The sequence below is a fragment of the Macrobrachium rosenbergii genome, chromosome 36 (assembly GCF_040412425.1).
Source record: "Macrobrachium rosenbergii isolate ZJJX-2024 chromosome 36, ASM4041242v1, whole genome shotgun sequence".
NCBI classification, from domain to species: domain Eukaryota; kingdom Metazoa; phylum Arthropoda; class Malacostraca; order Decapoda; family Palaemonidae; genus Macrobrachium; species Macrobrachium rosenbergii.
In genome coordinates this window covers 8,490,418-8,512,917 of record NC_089776.1, presented here as the reverse complement: position 1 = coordinate 8,512,917, position 22,500 = coordinate 8,490,418, and the positions used below count along the sequence as shown (strand labels likewise).

Here is a 22,500-nt window from a genome sequence, read left to right as displayed (position 1 = left end):
TTTTGTGAATGGTCGTCCGGGGCGCGGGCGTTCCATGGGCGGGGAATTGAACGAGGCGGGTGAAAGGGATATGGTTTTCAATCGGCCTTTTGGGCGCGTTTTATTGCCTCTGGTCCCTCCAGGGACGAAACTACATATTGGAATGGAAAATAACGATTTCTTTATTGTTTTTTTTATTTGTTTATTTGTTTGTTAAATGTTTTTGTTTTCTTTATTTTTTTGCGTTTTGTATTTTTTTGTTTTTGTATTTTGTATTATTTATTTATTTTAATTGATTGATTTATTGTATTTTGTGAAATATTTTTTTATTTTGTATTTTTATTTTTTAAATTTGTACTATTTATTTATTTATTTATTTTAATTTATTTATTATATTTTGTAAAATAGGTTCATTTTTTATTTTTTAGTTTTTATATTTTGTAGTATTTATTTATTTATTTTAATTTATTTTTTATTTTGTATTTTTTAATTTTTTATTTTTTGTACTATTTATTTATTTATTTTAATTGATTGATTTATTATATTTTGTGAAATAGGTTCATTTTCAGTGAATAATAAAGGAAATATCACATCTTTGATAGCACATGTAATGACGGTGAAAAAAATGTGTGAAGAACATTGAAATTTATTGAAGAAATAATTTACAGTACAAATTGCACCAAACCGGACATCCACTGAAGAATGGGTTACCTTTATATCTATGTTTTTATTTTATTCAGTAGATGAAATCCATTCACATGGAACAAGCCCACCAAAGGCGCCACTGACTTAAAATCCAAGCTTCCCAAGAATGTGGGTTTCAACCTCCCACCAGCAGACCCAACGCCGCGGCAGTAACTGATCATGATACAGAGCCAGTGATTTTCATCGGCCTGGGGGAGGCGCGAACTCATGACATCTGAGTGGCATTCCACGACACTAACCACTATACCAGCGACCAGTATATGCTTTTGTTTTTTCCAGTGACCACATGACTCTGCAACAGATTCCCTAAGAAAGAGTTTCTTTTCCTTTGCGTCAATCTTTCGCATCAAAGATTTATTGAAATCTCTTTTTGATGGAAGCGAAATTGAAAGACGTTTTTCACAGATGGTGCATATATTTTTTTCTGTAGAAGAAAACTATTGCGCCGGCTTTGTATGTCCGTCCGCACTTTTTTCTTTCCATCCTCAGATCTTAAAAACTACTGAGGCTAGAGGACTGCAAATTGGTATGTTGATTATCCACCCTGCAATCATCAAACATATCAAATTTCAGCCCGCTAGCCTCAGTAGTTTATTTTATTTAAGGTCAAAGTTGCCATAATCGTCCTTCTGGCAACGATATAGGACAGGCCACCACCAGCCCGTGGTTAAAGTTTCATGGGCCGCGGCTCATGCAGCATTATACCGAGACCAGTGAAAGATAAATCTGTTTTCGGCGGCCTTGATTATATACGCTGTAGCGGCTGTACAGTAAACTCGATTGCGGCGAAGAAACTCCGGTTAATTTTTTACTTGTTTACAGTTACCACTGGGAAGTAAGAATCAAGAAATGTTTTTATATATTGAGATCAAAAACCAGTGTTGAAAAAGGCTGGAAAAAGCTTTGCAATATAAAATATTTTTTTTTCGGTTTATACGGATTAAATAAAAGCAAAAAACTGAATAGAAGCTGAAGGATTTTACCAAAATGAAAAAAAAGTCACATATAATCGGCAGAGAAGGGAGGAGATTTTCTTTCATTTTTGTTTGTCTTTTTTTTTTGTCTATAAAAGAAAACTATTGAGATGACTTTGTCTGTCCGTCCGCACTTTTCTGTCCGCCCTCAGATCTTAAAAACTACCGAGGCTAGAGGGCTGCAAATTGCTATGTTGATCATCCACCTTCCAGTCATCAAACATACCAAATTGCAGCCCTCTAGCCTCAGTAGTTTTTATTCTATAAAATGTTAAATTTAGCTCTAATCGTGCATCTGGCAACGATGTAGGCATAACATAACGTTGTTTGCAGCGTCCCTTCGGTCCCTAGCTCCAACCCCTTTCATTCCTTTTACTGTACCTCCGTTCATGTTCTCTTTCTTCCATTTTACTTTCCTATCTCTCTAACAATTGCTTCATAGTGGAGCTGAGAAGTTTTCCTCCCGTTACACATTTAAAATCTTTTCACTCCCAGTTTCCCTTTCAGCGCTGAATGACCTCGTAGGTCCCAGCGCTTGTCCTTCGGCCCGAGTTTTTTTTTCCATTCCATTATTCATTAAATTAGTTGACTGAATATTCAACTCCAGATGTATTATTGAGAGTTTTATGATTTGTTAATGGAGCATCAAATCTCTTAATGACACGAATGTTTTTGGTAGTTTGCCATAAATGAGTTTTTATTGTAATTATATTTGCCGGATTTAAAATGTTTGTTTTAAGGGATTTCCTGTTATCTTTCCGAATGATTACACACGTGGAAAATGTGTAAAAGACCCTTCACACGTGAGCCATGCAAATATGGTTTAATTAGCAGTAATAAAGGTGGGATTTATTTTGCATGGGATTTATTTTGAAAATATTGCGCACATACATATGTGCTTTTAATCTCCGTGAGAGCTTCTACTATCCAGGTACGTAAGCGTGTGATATTTTTGTAAGCGAAAGTATGGTTTTCGATATTGAAACCATCCAATTATATATATATATATATATATTTATATATATATATATATATATATATATTTATATATATATATATATATTTAAATATATGTATACATATAATGTGGGGTTTATTATGTATATATAATTATATATATAATGATATATATATCCATATATATATGTGTATATATATATATATATATATATATATATATATATATATATATATATATATATATATATATATATATATATATATATATATATATATATATATAAGAGAGAGAGAGAGAGAGAGCTTGATGATTACAGGCAAGATGGCACCCCATTTGTTTGTCGAGCTTTCACCCGAATGACGATTCATTTTCATTTTCAACGTAGAAAAATATAAATAATAATGTAATATATGCTGTTGAGTTTAATCTACGTAACATAACAAAACGGCAACACATTGAAGAACTAACATTCACATCCGCAATACGATTCCCTTTTCTCTTTAGACTGAAATATAAACACGAGAGAGAGAGAGAGAGAGAGAGAGAGAGAGAGAGAGAGAGAGAGAGAGAGAGAGAGAGAGAGCTCTTACGTACGCTTACAAATGCCTACACGCAATGTTCTTAGAATCCCAACTTATGAAATGGAAGTTTACGTTATGCAATTTGAGTCTGGGATCTAGGCCCGGGGCCACTCCAGAATCTCCCAAAACAAAACAAGGTCGCGTGTAAATAGAAAGTACATTGAAGAGCGTCTGTTTACCTTTCCAGTACTGTTTACTCTCGTTAAACTGAAACAGAGCCGGGTAATCTTGACGAGGGTGCTTGATGAGATGTTATGGAAAATGACAAATCTCTTTTATTTATTTTTGTTTGTTTTGTTTAATTGCCTGGGTTATGATACGGTTGTTTTTGCTCTGTTGTTACCAAGGGAAAATATAAACTGTGATTTATCATACTGCATACTTTTTTTTTTCTTTTTCTTTTACAGAAAACTAAAATTGAATCTTCTAATGACGGCAGTTTGTTACCAGCACGAAAAACTTACTGAATATTTTGTCATTAAAAAAATTGATGAAAAGAGGCGACATGAAACTGAAAATGCAACAAAATGGAATGCAACCAGAACAAATGAAAGACGCCCATGAAAACCCAAATGAAAGACGCCCATGACAACCCAAATGAAAGACGCCCATGAAAACCCAAATGGAAGACGCCCATGAAAACCCAAATAGAAGACGCCCATGAAAACCCAAATGGAAGGCGCCCATGAAAACCCAAATGAAAGACGCCCGTGAAAACCCAAATGGAAGACGCCCATGAAAACCCAAATGAAAGACTCCCATGAAAACCCAAATGAAAGACGCCCATGAAAACCCAAATGAAAGACGCCCATGAAAACCCAAATAGAAGACGCCCATGAAAACCCAAATGAAGACGCCCATGAAAACCCAAATAGAAGACGCCCATGAAAACCCAAATGGAAGGCTCCCGTGAAAACCCAAATGGAAGACGCCCATGAAAATCCAAATGAAAGACGCCCATGAAAACCCAAATGAAAGACGCCCATGAAAACCCAAATGAAAGACACCCATGAAAACCCAAAATGAAGACGCCCATGAAAACTCAGATAGAAGACGCCCGTGAAAACCCAAATGAAAGACGCCAATGAAAACCCAAATGAAAGACGCCCGTGAAAACCCAAATGAAAGACGCCCATGAAAACCCAAATGAAAGACGCCCATGAAAACCCAAATGAAAGACGCCCATGAAAACCCAAATGAAAGACGCCCATGAAAACCCAAATGAAAGACGCCCCTGAAAACCCTTCTCACGTTGAGTGTCCGAGCGTTATTGCTCTAAAGAAATATAGTGGAAATAATCGTCTTTTTTTGACGAGTCAGTGAGACATTTTGGAACTAGGAAACGCCTGAAAAAAGGTTCCTAAGTGACAGCTGACAAGACGCTGAGACAACTTCTTTCATTTGGGCCATTTGTTCTTTCGTGTTTTGACGTTGGTCAAAGTCTTTTAAGAACGTTTTATACTTTTTCTTCGCCGAGATCCGTCTTCGGGTAATGAGAGAGAGAGAGAGAGAGAGAGAGAGAGAGAGAGAGAGAGAGAGAGAAGATTGCAACGGACTTCAGTCACTGGAGTAACAGCAAAAAAATAATAATAATAAATAATTAGAAAGATAATAATAATAAAATAAACGCGTGATGATAAACAATTTTGCTAAGCTTTTGGTGAATTTATCGATATAATGACATTTCTTCCTTTTTAAATATAATGCCTCTACCTCGTTATTTCCACTTAAATATTTCATTTAACAAAAGTAAAATGGCCCGATTCCTCTCTCTCTCTCTCTCTCTCTCTCTCTCTCTCTCTCTCTCTCTCTCTCTCTCTCTCTCTCTCTCTCTCTCACCTCCTGGTTCTTTACAGTGTCCCTTCCTTAAGCCCCTAGCTGCAACCCCTTTCATTCCTTTTACTGCACCTCCTTTCATATTCTTTCTTCCGTCTTACTTTCCTCAACCCTCTCCTAACAATTGATTCATAGTGCAACTGCTTTGAGGTTTTCCTCCTGTTACACCTTTCAAACATTTCTACTCTCAATTTCCATTTCAGCGCTGAATGACCTCAATGGTCCCAGCGTTTGACCTTTGACCTAAATTCTGTATTCTGTTCTTTATTCTAAACCTATAAAGGCTGATTAGTCTGATTAGAAGAGATATGGGAGGAGTTTTAAAATCTCATGTGTGGGTATTGCAAACTTTAAAACCAAAAAACATGTTTTAAGCATGCTAAGAAAATGCAGTTTTTCTTTTGTTTTTATCAGAACTGAAATTTAGTTCTGGCAGATGTTCATTTCAGGAAATGCTCTTAAATTTATTTTAGGTACCCAATAAGTTTATAATATTTACTGAACCATGATACTAAGCCCACAAGGTTTAGCAGTTTGCCTAAGCCCACCAGAGTTTCTTGTCAAGAGACACATTTTGGCAAAATTCCCAATTATAAAGTTTTGCCTAATCCTGCTAAAAAATGCGAACTAGAACCATTTTTATTGTTCGACTAGACACGAAGAACCAATGAAAGAAGCTTTATGAAATGTAGAGAAGCCTTTCTTTGAAAACCAGAAAAGATTTGCGTAAATTGTTCTCTCGAGGAAACAGCGTTTTAGGGAGATCGAATGGAAGTGTGTAGATGAAGCGATACGGTCTTTAATCTCTGCAGAAAGTGAACTAACCCTTGTATCCTTTGATTGCAAGGGATTAGACAACATGACATCTAAAGCTTAGAGAAGTTTTTTTTATATATTTCTTGCTCGGATGCAGCGAAGGGTTAAAATCACAGTTTTTGTTGCAAATGGAAGACTCAGAATCTTCAGTTACATTCGACGAATGCGAGTAGAAATGAAATGATGTAATATTGCAGTGTTCAGTAGTTACAGCAAAATACCCTTTTCGTACGAATAGTTGGTAGAAGTTCATGTAAGCATTATGGTCCTTTGTTGTAAACATATTTTACAGCAGTGCCTAACGAGCGAAAATGTTTGAATGTTGCCCTAATTTCACAGAAACACCGAAACTCGCTAATGGCCGTTGACATAAGTCTTTTGCAAAGAACATTAACTGATGAGCATCAAAATAGTTTTTGTATGTCGTGAATACATTGTACCGAAACGCGTGTTTTGATTTTGGACAGAGTGCCGTCAGTGCACCTCATGTGGTGCACTGTAGGCATTACTTAAGGTTCTTTGCACTGTGCCTTCCTTAGGCATCTAGCTCCAACCCCTTTCATTCCTTTTATTGTACCTCCTTTCATATTCTTTCTTCCACCTTACTTTCCTCAACCCTCTCCTGACAACTGATTCAAACCTTTTACTGGCAGTTTTTTCAGCGCTGAATGACCTCATAGGACCCAGTGCTTGGCCTTTGGGATAAATTCTATATTCAGTAAGTTGTTCTGAATTTTAATGGTTATAACTAGAAAATTTTTGAAAACAAGTTATATTATTTTGTTGTTTACAAATTGGGCGTTTAATCGTAAAAAAAGATAGAAGTTTATTCAGTATCTGCGCGTAACGATTCATCATTTGAATTGCCTTTAGATTTGAAAGCTACATTACGCAAGAATTTGCATCCTTTAAAAGGTGCATGTTAAGTTGATGCTGTTAGAATAATACTAATTAATTCAAGGATCTGGTCATTATATAAAAACATCTTTTTATGAATAAAAGTTTCTTCCTTTGCGCCAGACTTCGGAAGTGTTCGCTTATGATAATTAATACGAGTTATATATATATATGTATATATATATATATATAGATAGATATATAGATAGATAGATAGATAGATAGATAGATAGACAGATAGATAGATATATGTATGGTACAGTATGTATGTATGTAAGTATCTACATACATATATATATATATATATATATATATATATATATATATATATATATATATATATATATATATATATATATATATATATATATATATATATATATATATATATATATAGATATATACATATGTGTGTGTATGTATGCACCTATGCATGTATACGTGCCAGTGCGTCTCGTCTGCCTTGGTATGAGTAGACATGTATCAAATTGAGCTCTGGCATACGCGTTTACTAACGATTTTCCAATTAACAATAGCACATGACCAGAATGCCTCTGTAATTGGTTTGATGACAGACACCTGTGACGGACCAGAATAACATAACATTCGTGAAATAACTAATTGTTCATTGATATTAGCGAAACGAAAACGTTCCCTGATGCGTCTGTGTCTTGCTTTTGCGCGAAATCAGTACTGGACAATTTGTCCCCAGTTTGAGGAACGGGCGTAAGCCATGTTTTCCTCAGTCTGAGAAAATAGCCTTCAAAAGATTTTGGTGTCATTCAGAGCTTCTAATTGGCTCGTCTTCTGTGGGAATTATGTTGGACAAAGACAGCTGAAATTTTGTTGCGTTATAGAATATAAACAAGTAAAGAATGGGCCGAAGTGTCTTCGGCGCAGTCGAGTTTTCAGTACAGTCGCTAACGTGTATAATCAAGGCCACCGAAAATAGTTCTATCTTTTGGTGGTCTCGCTATAATGCTGTATGAGCCGCGGCCTTGAAACTTTAACCATGGCCCGGTGGTGGCCTATCCTATATCGTTGCCAGAAGCACGATTATGGCTAACTTTAACCTGAATAGAATAAAGACTACTGAGGTTTTAGGGCTGTAATTTGGTATGTTTGATGTTTGGAGGGTGGGTGATCAACTTGCCAATTTGCAGCCTGCTAACCTCAGTAGTTTTTAAGATCTGAGGGCGGACAGAAAAAGTGCGGACAGAAAAAAGTGCGGACTGAATAAAGTGCGGACGAACAGACAAAGCCGGCACAATAGTTTTCTTTTACAGAAAAATAAAAACTGTGATACTTTTGCTGGAAGACTCAAACACACACACACACACACACACACGCGCAAACACACAAATTGGACACGCCAGTTCGTCAAAACAGGGCCGAAATATTACGAGACCTTTCTCCTACACAGTGAGAAAATATCAGAAAAACAGTAACCTTTTGTGTTGTCTGCTGACATAATGTGGGTGACATTTATTGAGCAGAATGTGTAATCAGTTTGATTTGGTGTGATATTTTCTGATGTTCGCCTTGATTCTCTCTCTCTCTCTCTCTCTCTCTCTCTCTCTCTCTCTCTCTCTCTCTCTCTCTCTCTCATTGAAAACTAGTTGGGTATATTCTGATAAATGTTACCAATCATATATGTATATATGTATATATATGTATATACATATGTAACATACACTGTACAGAAAGAATATATGCCTTCAATGTATACTCTATCAAGTGATGAAACCGGTTGAATCAACCAAATCTATTGTAGAATTGAAGAACTTTTTCATTTTCTTAAATTATTTATGCAGCTCTTATATACTTTATTATTTCCTTTTTTTTATTTATTATTTCCTATTTTTTTTATTTTTACCTCCAGTTATTATAGAAATGAAGATAAAAATTACCATACGCTAAAACAAGCGCACACAGTCATATGTTTGTATGTCTGAGAGTTACAATATTCGGTACGAGAGAGGACTTTACGTAACTCTTATTGGCTCCTGATTTAAGCCAGAGGCAATTTAATCATTCCCAAATTCCCAAAAGGACCTGAAGTGTCTGTGTAAACAGAGAGTACGTTCAGTGGAAACAAGTTATTTTTACGTAAAGACAGCGCGGATTATTACGTAAAATATCCATACAATTATTCTGTATATTAATATTCTTTAAAATCATTTAGTGAATCTTTGTAATCTTAATATACACATGACACCTACTAATTTTCTTGAAAATCGCTTAACGAATATTTTTAGCTTTAATATACACATTACACATTAATTTTTTCTAAAATCATTTAATGAATATTTTTAGTATTATTATATACGTGACACATTGATTTTCTTTAAAACCATTTAATGAATCTTTGTAGTTTTAATATACACAAGACGCACATTAATATTCTTTAAAATTATTTAATGAATCTTTTTTCTTAAATAATTATATTTAATGAATCTTTTTAGCTCATTAAATTCTTTAAAATTATATAATGAATCTTTTTAGCTCTAATATACACCGGAATATTAATTTTCATGAAAATCATTTAATGGATCTTTGTAGTTTTAATATACACTAGACATATCCTGGTTTTCTTTCAACTGATTTAATGAATCTTTGTAGTTATAATATACACAAGACCCACATTAATTCTCTTTAAAATCATTAAATGGATCATTGTAGTCTTAATATGCACACGACACGCTATTATCGTTTCCCCAGTTTTACATTCAGACATTAATGATTTGATTTTTTGTGACCTCGACGGGAATGAAAAAGTGTCTCTGTACACTGCATGAGATTAACTTTGCTGTTTCGAAAGAAACCTTGCTCATTTTTCCTCCTGTTACACCTTTCAAACCTTTTTAGTTTTTGAAAAGAAAACTGTTGTGCCGGCTTTGTCTGTCCGTCCGCACTTTATTCAGTCCGCACTTTTTCTGTCCGCCCTCAGATCTTACAAGCTGCTTAGGCTAGAAGGCTGCAAATTGGTATATTGATCATCCAACCTCCAATCATCAAACATACCAAATTGCAGCCCTCTAGCCTCGGTAGTTTTTATTTCATTTAAGGTTAAAGTTAGCCATAATCGTGCTTCTGGCAACGATATAGCATAGGCCGCTACAGGGCCGTGGTTAAAGTTTCATGGGTTACGGGTCATATGGCATTATACCGAGACCACCGAAAGGTAGATCTATTTTCGGTGGGCTTGATTATACGCTGTACAGAAAACTCGATTGCGCCGAAGAAACTTCGGGGCATTTTTGACTTGTTTGCTCTTAGATTTCTTCTCGGCGCTGAATGACCTCATAGGTTCCAGTACTTGGCCTTCGACCTAAATTGTATAGTCTATCTATCCAATACAAAAATTAAGTAAACAGTGGTAAAATCCTCCAATCAGGAAACTGCTTCATAAATAAATGTCTCTCGCCATTACCAGAACTAAATTGGACCACGAGTAAATTGCATTATAAAATCAAATTTTGGGAATCTTTTTCAGAAGAGGCAAAGCCCTCGAGAGTTTCCTTTGCAGCTTCTCAAAGGATCTCTTATCATCTTGGCTGTCGTGTGTGAGGAGAGAGAGAGAGAGAGAGAGAGAGAGAGAGAGAGAGAGAGAGAGAGAGAGAGAGAGAGAGAGAGAGGTAGGAGGCAGTAAGGAGACTCGGAAGGAAAGGAGGAATAAAATGCTGGATAAAGTTGAACAGTAATGGGAGACTCTTACCTTTCTCAGGAACATAATAATTTTCACGTAAAATTCGTAATATTTATTTCATGCAATGTAAGGTTATGCTTTTTTTTATTATGGTCATTCACGAAGTATTCTAAAATACAAAATTGTTGGAATGGAGAAACAAATCCACAGTTATGTAATGGTACAAATATACTTGAAAGTAAATCTCTACAGAGAGCTCTCGGGAATCTGTTCGATTCCCCTTTTCAGATTGAAAATGGGAATCTAACAGATTAGAAAATAATACGTGCTGTTTGACTATCGGGTATAATTTAATAGTTTGATAGTTCGCACTTAAGTAGGACATCTTAGGAGAGGACCCGGAGATGATACGTTGACCGGAAGTTGCTTCTCTCTGAGATTATCCTTGCGATTATTTTGTGTGTGTATATATATATATATATATATATATATATATATATATATATATATATATGCACACATATGTATATATATGTATATAATGTGTATATACATGTGATATATATATGCATATATATATATATATATACATTATATATATATGTATAGATATATATTTGTATATTTGCATATATTTATATGTGCGTGTGTGTGCGCGCGAGTCGTGTCTCTACTTTGTGAGAGCGCGCGCATGATGGCGCCTAAATGTTTATAGGCGTTCGCAGCTTTAAAGCATGCATGTATCGTATAGACCCGGCCTTATGAATACATTCTGCAAACAAAAAGTTTTCCATAAATTGGTCGGTGATTGAGGCAGCATCGAAACTTTTGCACAAAAGTTGCCCCATCGCTTTGGGTCTGCTTTGTCTACAAAAGTTTTTGCAGGAGTTTCTGAACGTTCTACGGAAAAGAGTAATTTTAAAGATTGAGAAACCTCATTTCTTTTCTGTCTCATTTTGGCAGTGTCTAGGCGTCATGTCAACAAATCTTCGGTCTTGTGATTCTTTTATTGTGTCATTTAATTCCATTTTGTAATAGGATGCATTCTGTATTGATTTATAAACCCGCGCGGGAAGTAAGGAAAGTGTTCTTGTAGGAATGGGGTGATATATTCGTTCGATACTACGAACAATACCATCCATGCTGCTTTCCTTTTCAAAATACTTGGAATATTACGTAAAAGAATGTCAAGTACAAGTGTTCTAATTAAAGGACATTTTATTTTGGGTAAGACATCTTACCACAATTACGGTACTTACTACCAGTAATCTAATATCATTCGATTATTTTCCCAGTTTCCTAACATTAGAAGTTATGACTTGGACCAGTCGACGGATGGTCTCTTGTTTGTCAATTTTTCGTGAGTTGAATTTCAACAGAGATCTTTCACATTCAAAATTGATTCCCGATTCCCTTTGCCTGCCGAGTGCAGCCAAATTCGCTGAACAGCAGCTGCAATATGCAGCAAATGCGGCGAGCTGTCGAACTCCTCAGTTCTAGAGGTCCTTTATTCCTCCTCACACCACTGGAATGTGGAACAGTCTCCCTTCAGAGGATGTCGGGCAATTGGAACTTCTTCAGAAGTTCAGGCGAAGATGCGATGCATTGCTACCCTAATGCTCTTCTCCTTGTATTTTGATAAATACATTTTTATTTATTTTATTTATTGATTCGTAAATTTATCTGTTTTTTTTTCTAAAAACTCATCTCCTCTTTCTGTATTTCCCATTTTTAACTACTGTTACTTCTTTCCTACGAATATCATATTCTCTGGAAGCTTGAAGAATTTCAAGTCAGTGGCCCCTGTGGTGGGCTTGTTCCATACGAGTAGGGTTCATCTTCTGAATAATAATAATAATAATAATAATAATAATAATAATAATAATAATAATAATAATAACAATAATAATAATAATAATAATAAATAATAATAATAATAATAATAATAATTAAGTATGAATTGATTGCAACAGACGACAAAATGCCTATGCTTCTTATCTGCAGCGCATTAAATTTTCTCGAAGAGGCAGAATTGTCAGTTTATACATTTCTTGAATAAAATTCAAGATAATTTACAGATACCCATTTAAAAATGAACCCGCACTTTCTGCCTAAAACAAGCAAGTAATGATTTCGACTTGAATATCCGGTGATTACTCAGTGTTTAAAACAAATTCTGGAAGTATTTTTTTTTTTCAGGAGGTCTGGAAACGTTCTTTTTTCCAGGAGGTCTGGAAACGTTCTTTTTTTCAGGAGGTCTGGAAGCGTTATTTTTTCCAGGAGGTCTAGAAGCGTTATTTTTTTTCCAGGGGTCTCGAAGCGTTATTTTTTTCCAGGAGGTCTGGAAACGTTCTTCAGGCCAACCGCATTCATTTTAATTCTGGAATGCAGCCTAATTGCTTACGAAATCCGGCCGCTCTGTCTCTTTTGAATGAATCTCTCTTTAGGAAAACAAATTGGGCCAATTTATTTCCACATTTCCAGTTGCAGATTCCTTCATTTCTTTATAAAATGAAAAACGAAAAGTCTCTGGCAAACAATTTATAAAATTCGGTAACTGTACGGAAATTTTCGTTTCAGATTTTTTCATACTCGTTCTATTAGTCTTCGAAATTCGTGGAAAGCAAAAGGATACTTCTTTTGCAGAAGTACGATACGACCATTTTATTTTGAGTCATAAGTCAAAATGAACTGATTAGTTGTATTTTCTAATGATAGATAGTATGGCGTGAACAAGGTCATGTGTTTATGTATGTATGTTTTGTAGGTCTAAATGTTTCTCGTGTGAGGTGTAACCTCTTCGAGGATAACTCCAAATTATTATTATTATTATTATTATTATTATTATTATTATTATTATTATTATTATTATTATTATTATTATTATTATTATTATTATTCAGGAGATGAACCCTATTCACATGGAACCAGCCCACCAAAGGGGCCACTCACTCGAAATACAAGCTTCCAAAGAATATTACGGTGTTCATTAGGAAGTCTGTTCCCACAAAAGTCAGAGAGAAAGAGGACAGTTTCTTTTCCACGTCTCCATCTTCTCTTCCTTTCCGTCTCTACTTTTTTACCTTTATAGATTTCAGTCTCAAATAGCGAGGACCGAAAAAGTTTCCGGCGGCAAGTTAACTCGGCTACCAACTCGTCCGCCACAAAACGAACCCATTGAAAATTTCAACTCCTCAAAACTTTTGCTACTCTCTCTCTCTCTCTCTCTCTCTCTCTCTCTCTCTCTCTCTCTCTCTCTCTCTCTCTCTCTAACTTCTTCTTCTTCTTCTTCTTCTTTTTGGAAAGAAGTCGGTAACGTTTGCAACACGGGCATGACTGATGGGGCATCTTGCGCCGAGTATCAGCGGAAGATAAGCGGCAGCTTCTCTGTCTCGTCTAGTTGGCAGAGTTTTGGAAGTTTTGGAGAAAGACTTGGTAAGAGGACGGAAGCGGGTCTTCGGATTGTTTTCTCTGACCTTGGTTGCGGAATTTTCGTGGAATTTTGCCGGGGTTTATCGCTGGCAAAATGCTAAACATTCAGTGGGGAATTGCTTGTAGTGTGATGAATGTTGGAAGTGGTTTATCTCTAGCAAAATGCTAAAGGTTCAGTGGGGAATTGCTTCTGAGTCTTAGAAGTAATATTTAGAATAATTATGTTGTTCCTCTTGATTTTAGAGTTTCTGAATGATGTTCTTATAATTATGTCGTTTCTGTGGATTTTAGATCTGAATGCTTTTAAAAATGTGATAAGTGGTTGGCAGTAATATATTTAGCGACTTATCTTGTTTCCCTTGATTGCAGAGCTCCTGAAAATTAGTTTTTTTATTTCTTTTGGTAATTTCACAATTATCTTTTATTTTTTATGTACATAAATCATTTAGGCTTATGTCTATTATCCTCCACCAGGTGTCTATCCCTCCTTTTCTGCTTATTAATTTGTTAATTTATCTGTTTTTCTAAATAACTGATCTCTCTTTCTGTTTTTCTCTTTACCTTCTGTTACTTCTTTCGAATGAACACCTTAATACTCTTTGGAAGCTTGAATTTCAAGTCAGTGGCCACTTTGGTGGGCTTGTTCCATATGAATAGGGTTCATCTTCTGAATAATAATAATAATAATAATAATAATAATAATAATAATAATAATAATAATAATAATAATAATATTGCAGTCCATGTAAAAGAGTGTTAATAATAATAATAATAATAATAATAATAATAATATTCTTTGGAAGCTTGAATGTCAAGTCAGTGGCCCCTGTGGTGGACTTGTTCCATATGAATAGGGTTCATCTTCTGAATAATAATAATAATAATAATAATAATAATAATAATAATAATAATAATAATAATAATTATAATAATAATAATAATCTTTCGAAGCTTGAATTTAAGTCAATGACCCCTTTGGTGGGCTTGTTCCATATGAATAAGGTTCATCTTCTGAATAATAATAATAATAATAATAATAATAATAATAATAATAATAATAATAATAATAATAATAATAATAATAATCTTTCGAAGCTTAAATTTATGTCAGTGGCCCCTTTGGTGGGCTTGTTCCATATGAATATGGTTCACCTTCCGAGTAATAATAATGATAATAATAATATGTTTCAAACAAGAAAGTGAAAATGACTTCCATTGTCTTCGCCGACGCGAAGCAGCTGCACTGAATCCAAATAATTCTCCAGGTGTAAGCTGCGAGATTTGACCTAAATTCTCATTATCATCGAAGATTTACGGTCGCAGAATCGACAGACTTTTTATACTGCCTTTGAAAATAGTGGAAAATGATTCTGCTATTTTTCTTGACGTTCTCAAATAAAAAAAATGTTTGTGAGAAAGTGGGAAATTATTCTGTTATTTCTCTTGACATTCTCAGCTTAAAAACATGTTAAATTGTGGGAAATGATTCTGCAATTTCCCTTAACACTCTCAAATATAGAATGTTTGTGAAATAGTGGGGAATTATTCTGCTATTTCCCTTAACATTCTCAAATGAAGAATGTTTGTGAAATAATGGGGAATTATTGTGCTATTTCTCTTAACATTCTCAAATACAATAAGAAGGTTGTTCTCAAAAGCTCTACGCAGAATTCAACCTCGTGGAAATGTTGCCTAAGATCTGCGCTGGAACCCGGCACTGCTTGTCATGTCTCCCCTAACCTACCCCGCGTCCACACGGGGCGGACAGACAGGTTTGCAGGAGGAGGGTGCCTGTGTCATGTCTCGCCTACCCTCCCGATCCCCTACCTACCCCGCCCTCACACGGGGCGGACAAACAAAAAAGATCCACTCGGATTTCATTATTATTGATGGACAGGGGAATATAGACAAGTAAACATTTTAAAGAAATAAGTTTCAGAATTGATTAAACAGATGAATTGATATCTGTGGGCTGTCACTGACCTTAAACAATAGTCAGCGCGGCTATTCAATTCGGAATTTATTTGTCATTGTTTCAAACGCCTAAGAGGGCAATTATCGTATTTTTTTTTTTACTTGTTGGGAAGGAACAGAGATTGATTAAGGCGTGAGTTTTTTTCCTGCACTACAAGTAAAAGAAAGCGCTAAGTCAAAGTAAAGAAACGATATAAAAAAGCGACGCTCGTTAGTAAAAGTTAGTAAAGAGAAAGTTAATAAATAGAAAGAAGGATTTTACAAGGGTTCTGATGATAAAAACGGGGCATAGAGAAAAGATAGCATAGAATTTATCAAAGACTTCGATGCTATCAGTAAACAGAGAGAAAAGAAAAGAGAGTAATTAAGAGGTCGCCTTGTGAAGTTATCTTGTAAAAGGTCGTCCGGATTTTTTGCCTCTCTCTCTCTCTCTCTCTCTCTCTCTCTCTCTCTCTCTCTCTCTCTCTCTCTCTCTCTCTCTCTCTCAATGCTTTTGAAAAGTGTCAAAAAGTCAGAAACGTACCTAACCAACGGAAAATGTCAAAAACCAGATAAATCTAACTCTCTCTCTCTCTCTCTCTCTCTCTCTCTCAATGCTTGTGAAAAGTGTCAAAAATCAGAAACGATATCTCTCTCTCTCTCTCTCTCTCTCTCTCTCTCTCTCTCTCTCTCTCTCTCTCTCAGTGCAAAAATCACAAACCATGAAATTGAAAAAATTAGCCAGAGATCTCTCTCTCTCTCTCTCTCTCTCTCTCTCTCTCTCTCATCCTGCATAACCAGTTCTCTCTCTCTCCCTCTCTCTCTCTCTCTCTCTCTCTCTCTCTCTCTCTCTCTCTCTCTCACGGAAAAATGAACCAGAGATAAATCTCTCTCTCTCTCTCTCTCTCTCTCTCTCTCTCTCTCTCTCTCTCTCTCTCTCTCTCTCTCAATGCTTGTGAAAAGTGTCAAAAAATCACAAACTTAAACTTACATGAAACGGAAAAATTAGCCAGAGATAAATCTCTCTCTCTCTCTCTCTCTCTCTCTCTCTCTCTCTCTCTCTCTCTCTCTCTGTGCCTGCGTAAAAGTATCACGAAATCCGAAAGTTACACAGCCAACCGGGGAAATGAACGATAAATTTCTTCTCTCTCTCTCTCTCTCTCTGCGCGCGAAAACAAGCCGGTTGTGATTCCGCGCCCGAATAGGCATCAGGTTCATGTATGTCTCCCTGGGGAACTCCGGCGCCACTGAATCGCGTCGAGGCCACATTTCACGATTAATTCCCCTCACCTCCGTTCAGCCGTCTTCTGTCTCCCTTTCGTCATCATCATCATCGTCATCATCGTCATCATGTGCAATTGCAGCCCTCCAGTCTGGAGGTCCTCCCCCAAGACATCATTGAGATTAGAAGAAGAAGAAGAAGAAGAGGAAGAAGAAGAAGAAGAAAATTGCCCCAAGGAGCAGATAGATGGACTCTTTGAAGTCGACCTATCGTGGCAGTGAAGGAATGAGAAATTTAATGGGTGGTTTATACTCTGCTGGAGGGGGGGGGAAGGGGTGGCTGTTGGTGCTTGCAAGCGTTTGGATGAGCCTTTTCGATTTTTCTTTTTTGTCTTTTATTGTGATCGGGACAGAATATTGCTTTGATAAGGTGTTAAGCAATTAATGGGTGGTTTACACTTTCTTGGAGGGGAGGACTGTTGATGCTTAACTGCGTTCGGATGTAGCTATTTGTCTGTCTGTCCGTCCGCACTTTTTCTGTCCGCCCTCAGATCTTAAAAACTACTGAGACTAGAGGGCTGCAGATTGATATGTTGACCATCCACCCTCCAATCATCATACATACCAAATTGCAGCCTTCTAGCCTCAGTAGTTTTTTTTATTTTATTTAAGTTTAAAGTTAGCCATGATCTTGCGTCTGGCAACGCAACAACACAGGCCACCACGGCCGGCTGAGAGTTTCATACAGCATTATAAGCTGTACAGAAAACTCGATTGCGCCGGAGAAACTTCGGCGCATTTTTTACTTGTTAATTTTATCTTTTGTGCGTGACAGAATATTGTTTTGGTAAGTTATCAGATAATATGAAAATGCTGACGAAAGATGGTATATATAGGACGGAAGATACTGTTGATTCTGTATATTAAAAAAAGTATATTGATCTCTTTATCTAAATACTTTTGTATGGAAATGAAATGAACTGAGATAAGAGATCTCTAGTTCGTCATTTCCGCTTCCACTTCCCCGCTTCACTTCAACTCCTATGAAGAAGTGTTTCCTCAGCGTCTAAATATCCTTGACTGAATCTGGTGATTGAGTCTCTCTCTCTCTCTCTCTCTCTCTCTCTCTCTCTCTCTCTCTCTCTCTCTCTCTCTCTCTACGAGTTCGAGTGAAAACGTATGTGGTTAAATTAACCTATTCATGAAACACTGTTCTTTGGGTCTCCTTTGCTCGTGTGAAGTGGCTCTCTCTCTCTCTCTCTCTCTCTCTCTCTCTCTCTCTCTCTCTCTCTCTCTCTCCTGATATTCGGTACAAGATGCCTCATCTGTCATACTCGCGTTGCCAAAGTTACGAACTTCCTGCAATGGGGAGAGGACCCCCCACCCCCTGGGAGTGGGGGATGAAATTCGGGGGTCCAGTGGCGAACCTTTTGAAGTTTTCAGTGGGCTGAAGTTTTCAGTGAAGTTTCGGGCTGAAATCTAAAGGATAAACAAGAGGGAGAGGCAGAGAGGACGAGGACGTGAAGAGAGAGAGAGAGAGAGAGAGAAAGAGAGAGAGAGAGAGAGAGAGAGAGAGAGCCAAATGAAAGTGTTTCACGAAAGGTTAATTAGCTGCATGAGTTTTCACTGAACTCGTATCTAGAGAGAGAGAGAGAGAGAGAGAGAGAGAGAGAGAGAGAGAGAGAGAGAGAGAGCCAAATGAAATTGTTTCACGAAAGGTTAAATTAGCTGCATGAGTTTTCACTCGAACTCGTATCGAGAGAGAGAGAGAGAGAGAGAGAGAGAGAGAGAGAGAGAGAGAGAGAGAGAGAGAGAGAGAGAGAGAGAGCCAAATGAAAGTGTTTCACGAAAGGTTAATCGAGCTACATGAATTTCCACTAGGTACTCGCATCGAGAGAGAGAGAGAGAGAGAGAGAGTCAAATGCACCATCGGATTCCTCTCTCTGTCACGCGTGATTGCTCTTGATTGATTCAAATGAGAACGACAGAGAGAGAGAGAGAGAGAGAGAGAGAGAGAGAGAGAGAGAGAGAGAGAGAGAGAGAGAGAGAGAATTCAATCACCAGATTCATTCAAGGATATTCAGACACTGAGGAAACACTTCTTCATAGGACCTGAAGTGGAAGCGGTCCTCGGAAGACATTGATATTGTCAAGAGGCATCTCGGCAAAAACTATTAGATTATATCGGATGCGGAAATGGCGAAAGAGATATCCCTTATATTCCAGAGGTCCTTTATTCCCCACACCGTTGGACTGCGGAACAACCTCCCTACTGGGAATATCGTGCAATTGGAACCTCTTCAGAAGTTCAAGCGAAGGTGCAGTGGATTGCTACCCTAATAATAATAATAATAATAATAATAATAATAATAATAATAATAATAATAATAATAATAATAAATTTCTTATCCATTCATAAGTATTTATATATCGGCGTTTATCAAATACACCGGTTTTTACAGAATCATGTATTTCTTGAAATTTCAGTGATTACAAAATTACCAGATCATTGTTTATATTTTGAGTAGTTAGCATTTTGGAGTAAGGCAAATAATTTTACTGAGACAAAGAACAATGAGAAATTATTATTATTATTATTATTATTATTATTATTATTATTATTATTATTATTATTCAGAAGACGAACCCTATTCATATGGAACAAGGACACCACAGGGGCCACTGGCTTGAAATTCAAACTTCCAAAGAATAAATACAGACAGAAAGAGATCACATATTAAAAAAATAAAAAAATAACAAATTAATAAATAGATAAGGATGTATGTAGATCATAAAAATACGGGAAGAATTGTATTAGGATAATATATTAATAAAATAAAATTAAGAACAACAATAAAAAAGAAAAAAAAATCTCTAGAGAGGTTTTGAAACTCGCCATAAATTGCCCAAGTTGCTTTAGGAAAAGTGTCGAGCATTTTCTGTCGAGGAGAGCCTCTTCTCCTCAGTCTGTGTAAAAGTGAAGGAGAGTGACGCGTTAATGGTCGAACTTCGCGAGGGGAGATTTCTGGGCGCGTTTATTTATGGCTAATAATGATTTCAGGAGCTGCGGGAATCACGCTGTTTTTTTGTTTAGTCATTTCTTTAAGGGATTCCATATATATATATATATATATATATATATATATATATATATATATATATATATATATATATATATATATATATATATATATTTATATATTTATATATAAATCTGTCAAGCATTATCTTGATCAGTAAGGAAGCCTTTTGCGTCTTATCATGTTGTAATACTTTTCCTAATGCTTGATACTTTATGGAAGCAATAATCCTTCACCAGAAAAATAAGGGACAAAAAGAAACAAATAAAGAAATGCGCCGAAGTTTCTTCGGCGCAATCGAGTTTTCTGTACAGCGTATAATGCTGTATGAAACTCTTAGCCGCGTCCCATGAAACTTTCGGCCACGGACAAGTGGTTGCCTGTGTTGTTGGCACTTACAGCGTTGCCAGACGCAAGATCATGGCTAACTTTAACCTTAAATAAAATAAAAACTGCTGAGACTAGAGGGCTGCAATTTGGTATGTTTGATGATTGGAGGGTGGATGATTAACATGCCAAATTGCAGCCCTCTAGTCTCAGTAGTTTGTAAGATCTGAGGGCGGACAGGAAAAGTGCGGACGGACAGATAAACAGAAATCTCAATAGTCTTCTTTTACAGAAAACTAATATCGAAGAAACTCATTCAAACACTCACGTAAGCAACGCTAGCCTCTCCCCACCTCACCCCCACCCTCCGTCAATTCTTCTCTCTCTCTCTCTCTCTCTCTCTCTCTCTCTCTCTCTCTCTCTCTCTCTCTCTCTCTCTCTCTTGGGTATAAGCTACCCATCAAAGATCACCCTTTCCAAGAGTCGACTTCCCAAGAGTCAATCTTTACCCTGGGCCAATTTCCTTCTTCTTCTTCTTCTTCTTCTTCTTCTTCTTCTTCTTCTTCTTCTTCTTCTTCTTCTTCTTCTAATCTCAATGAAGTGGCGGAGGTGAAGGCGGCGGTCCCTGGTCTCGAGAGACAGCGAGTTTGGAGTGCAATTGCACAAGATGATGATGATGACTAAGGGAGGAAATTAGTCGTGAAATATGGCCTTGACGTGATTCAGTGGCGTCAGTCGCCGGAGTTCCCCAGGGGGACATATATAACCCTGATGCCTATTCGGGCACGGAATCACAATGGGCATGTTCTTATTATTATTATTATTATTATTATTATTATTATTATTATTATTATTATTATTCAGAAGATGAAACCTATTCTTACAGAACAGGCCAACCACAGGGGGCCATTGACTTGAGATTCAAGCTTCCAAAGAATATTATGGTGTTCGTTAGGAAGAAGTAAGAGGAAGTAAAGGGAAATACAGAAAGAAGAGATCCCACTTATTAAAAAGAAAAAAAATTAATAAATGGATAAAAAAAAATGTATTAAAATGCAAGAAAAATAGGATTAAGGTAGCAATGCGTTGCATTTTCGCCTGAACACATTCTAAAACTCTCAAACTTCAATTCTCCTCAGAGCTTTTGTGACTCTCGTTTTTGTTCCTTTTAACCCTTTGTTGAAGGCAAGGCTCTTTCCTCTCTCTCGTTTTCTTGTCGTCCCCTCCCCCTCCCCTCTCTCTCTCTCTCACTCTCTCTCGTAATTTTCTCTCGTAACTTTCTCTTCCTGTAACCTCTTCTTTAAACTTTCTCTTCTTTCAACCTTCTCCTCTTGTAACTTTCTCGTCTTTTAATTTTCTCTTTTTGTAACTTTCTCTTCTTTAAACTTTCTCTTCTTTAATTGTTCCCTTTTTGTAACTTTCTCTTCTTTAAACTTTCTCCTCTTTAAATGTTCTCTTTTTTGTAACTTTCTCCTCTTCAAATGTTCTCTTTTTGTAACTTTTTCTACTTTTAATTTTTTCTTCTTTAAATTTTCTCTTCTTGTAACTTTCTCTCCTTTTAACTTTCTCTTCTTAAAACTCTCTCTCGATCTCAGGAACCTTCTTTGACCCGGGCAATAAAGCGAAATATTTCTGGCTCCTTCAGGGAAACTCTCGTCGTCGGGCGGAGAGTGAATAATATGTCAATACGGAAATGTTGACAAAGGAAGAGAGAGAGAGAGAGAGAGAGAGAGAGAGAGAGAGAGAGAGAGAGAGAGAGAGAGAGAGAGAGAGAGAGAGAGAGAAAATGGCCAAGAATTCGAACGACCCTTTGGAAGAAGAGTTACAAAAGTGACTTACTTTTCTCACAAGTGTCTTTGGTAAATTTCGCTGCCTTATTTGAGATACATTTCCTTCTGATTCTTTGTATCATTAAAGTCTTTGAACTTTCATTTCCTCATTCATTTCTTGTCAGTTTATTTAAGGCTCATCACCTTCATCGTTTATTTTCATTTACTTTTAAATTACGCTCTCCTACTTTACGTTACGTTCAATGACTTCGTATATATTTAAGCTTTCGTAACGTCGGTGCAGAAACTATCCCAAGCGT

General features: G+C 36.4%; 1 long non-coding RNA gene across 1 annotated transcript in view; it reads left to right on the top strand.

Annotated features, from left to right (window-relative positions):
- Window positions 1-22,500, top strand: part of LOC136856465 (uncharacterized) — a 280,922-nt gene that overhangs the window by 61,797 nt on the left and 196,625 nt on the right. The gene's annotated exons all lie outside the window — the stretch shown is intronic.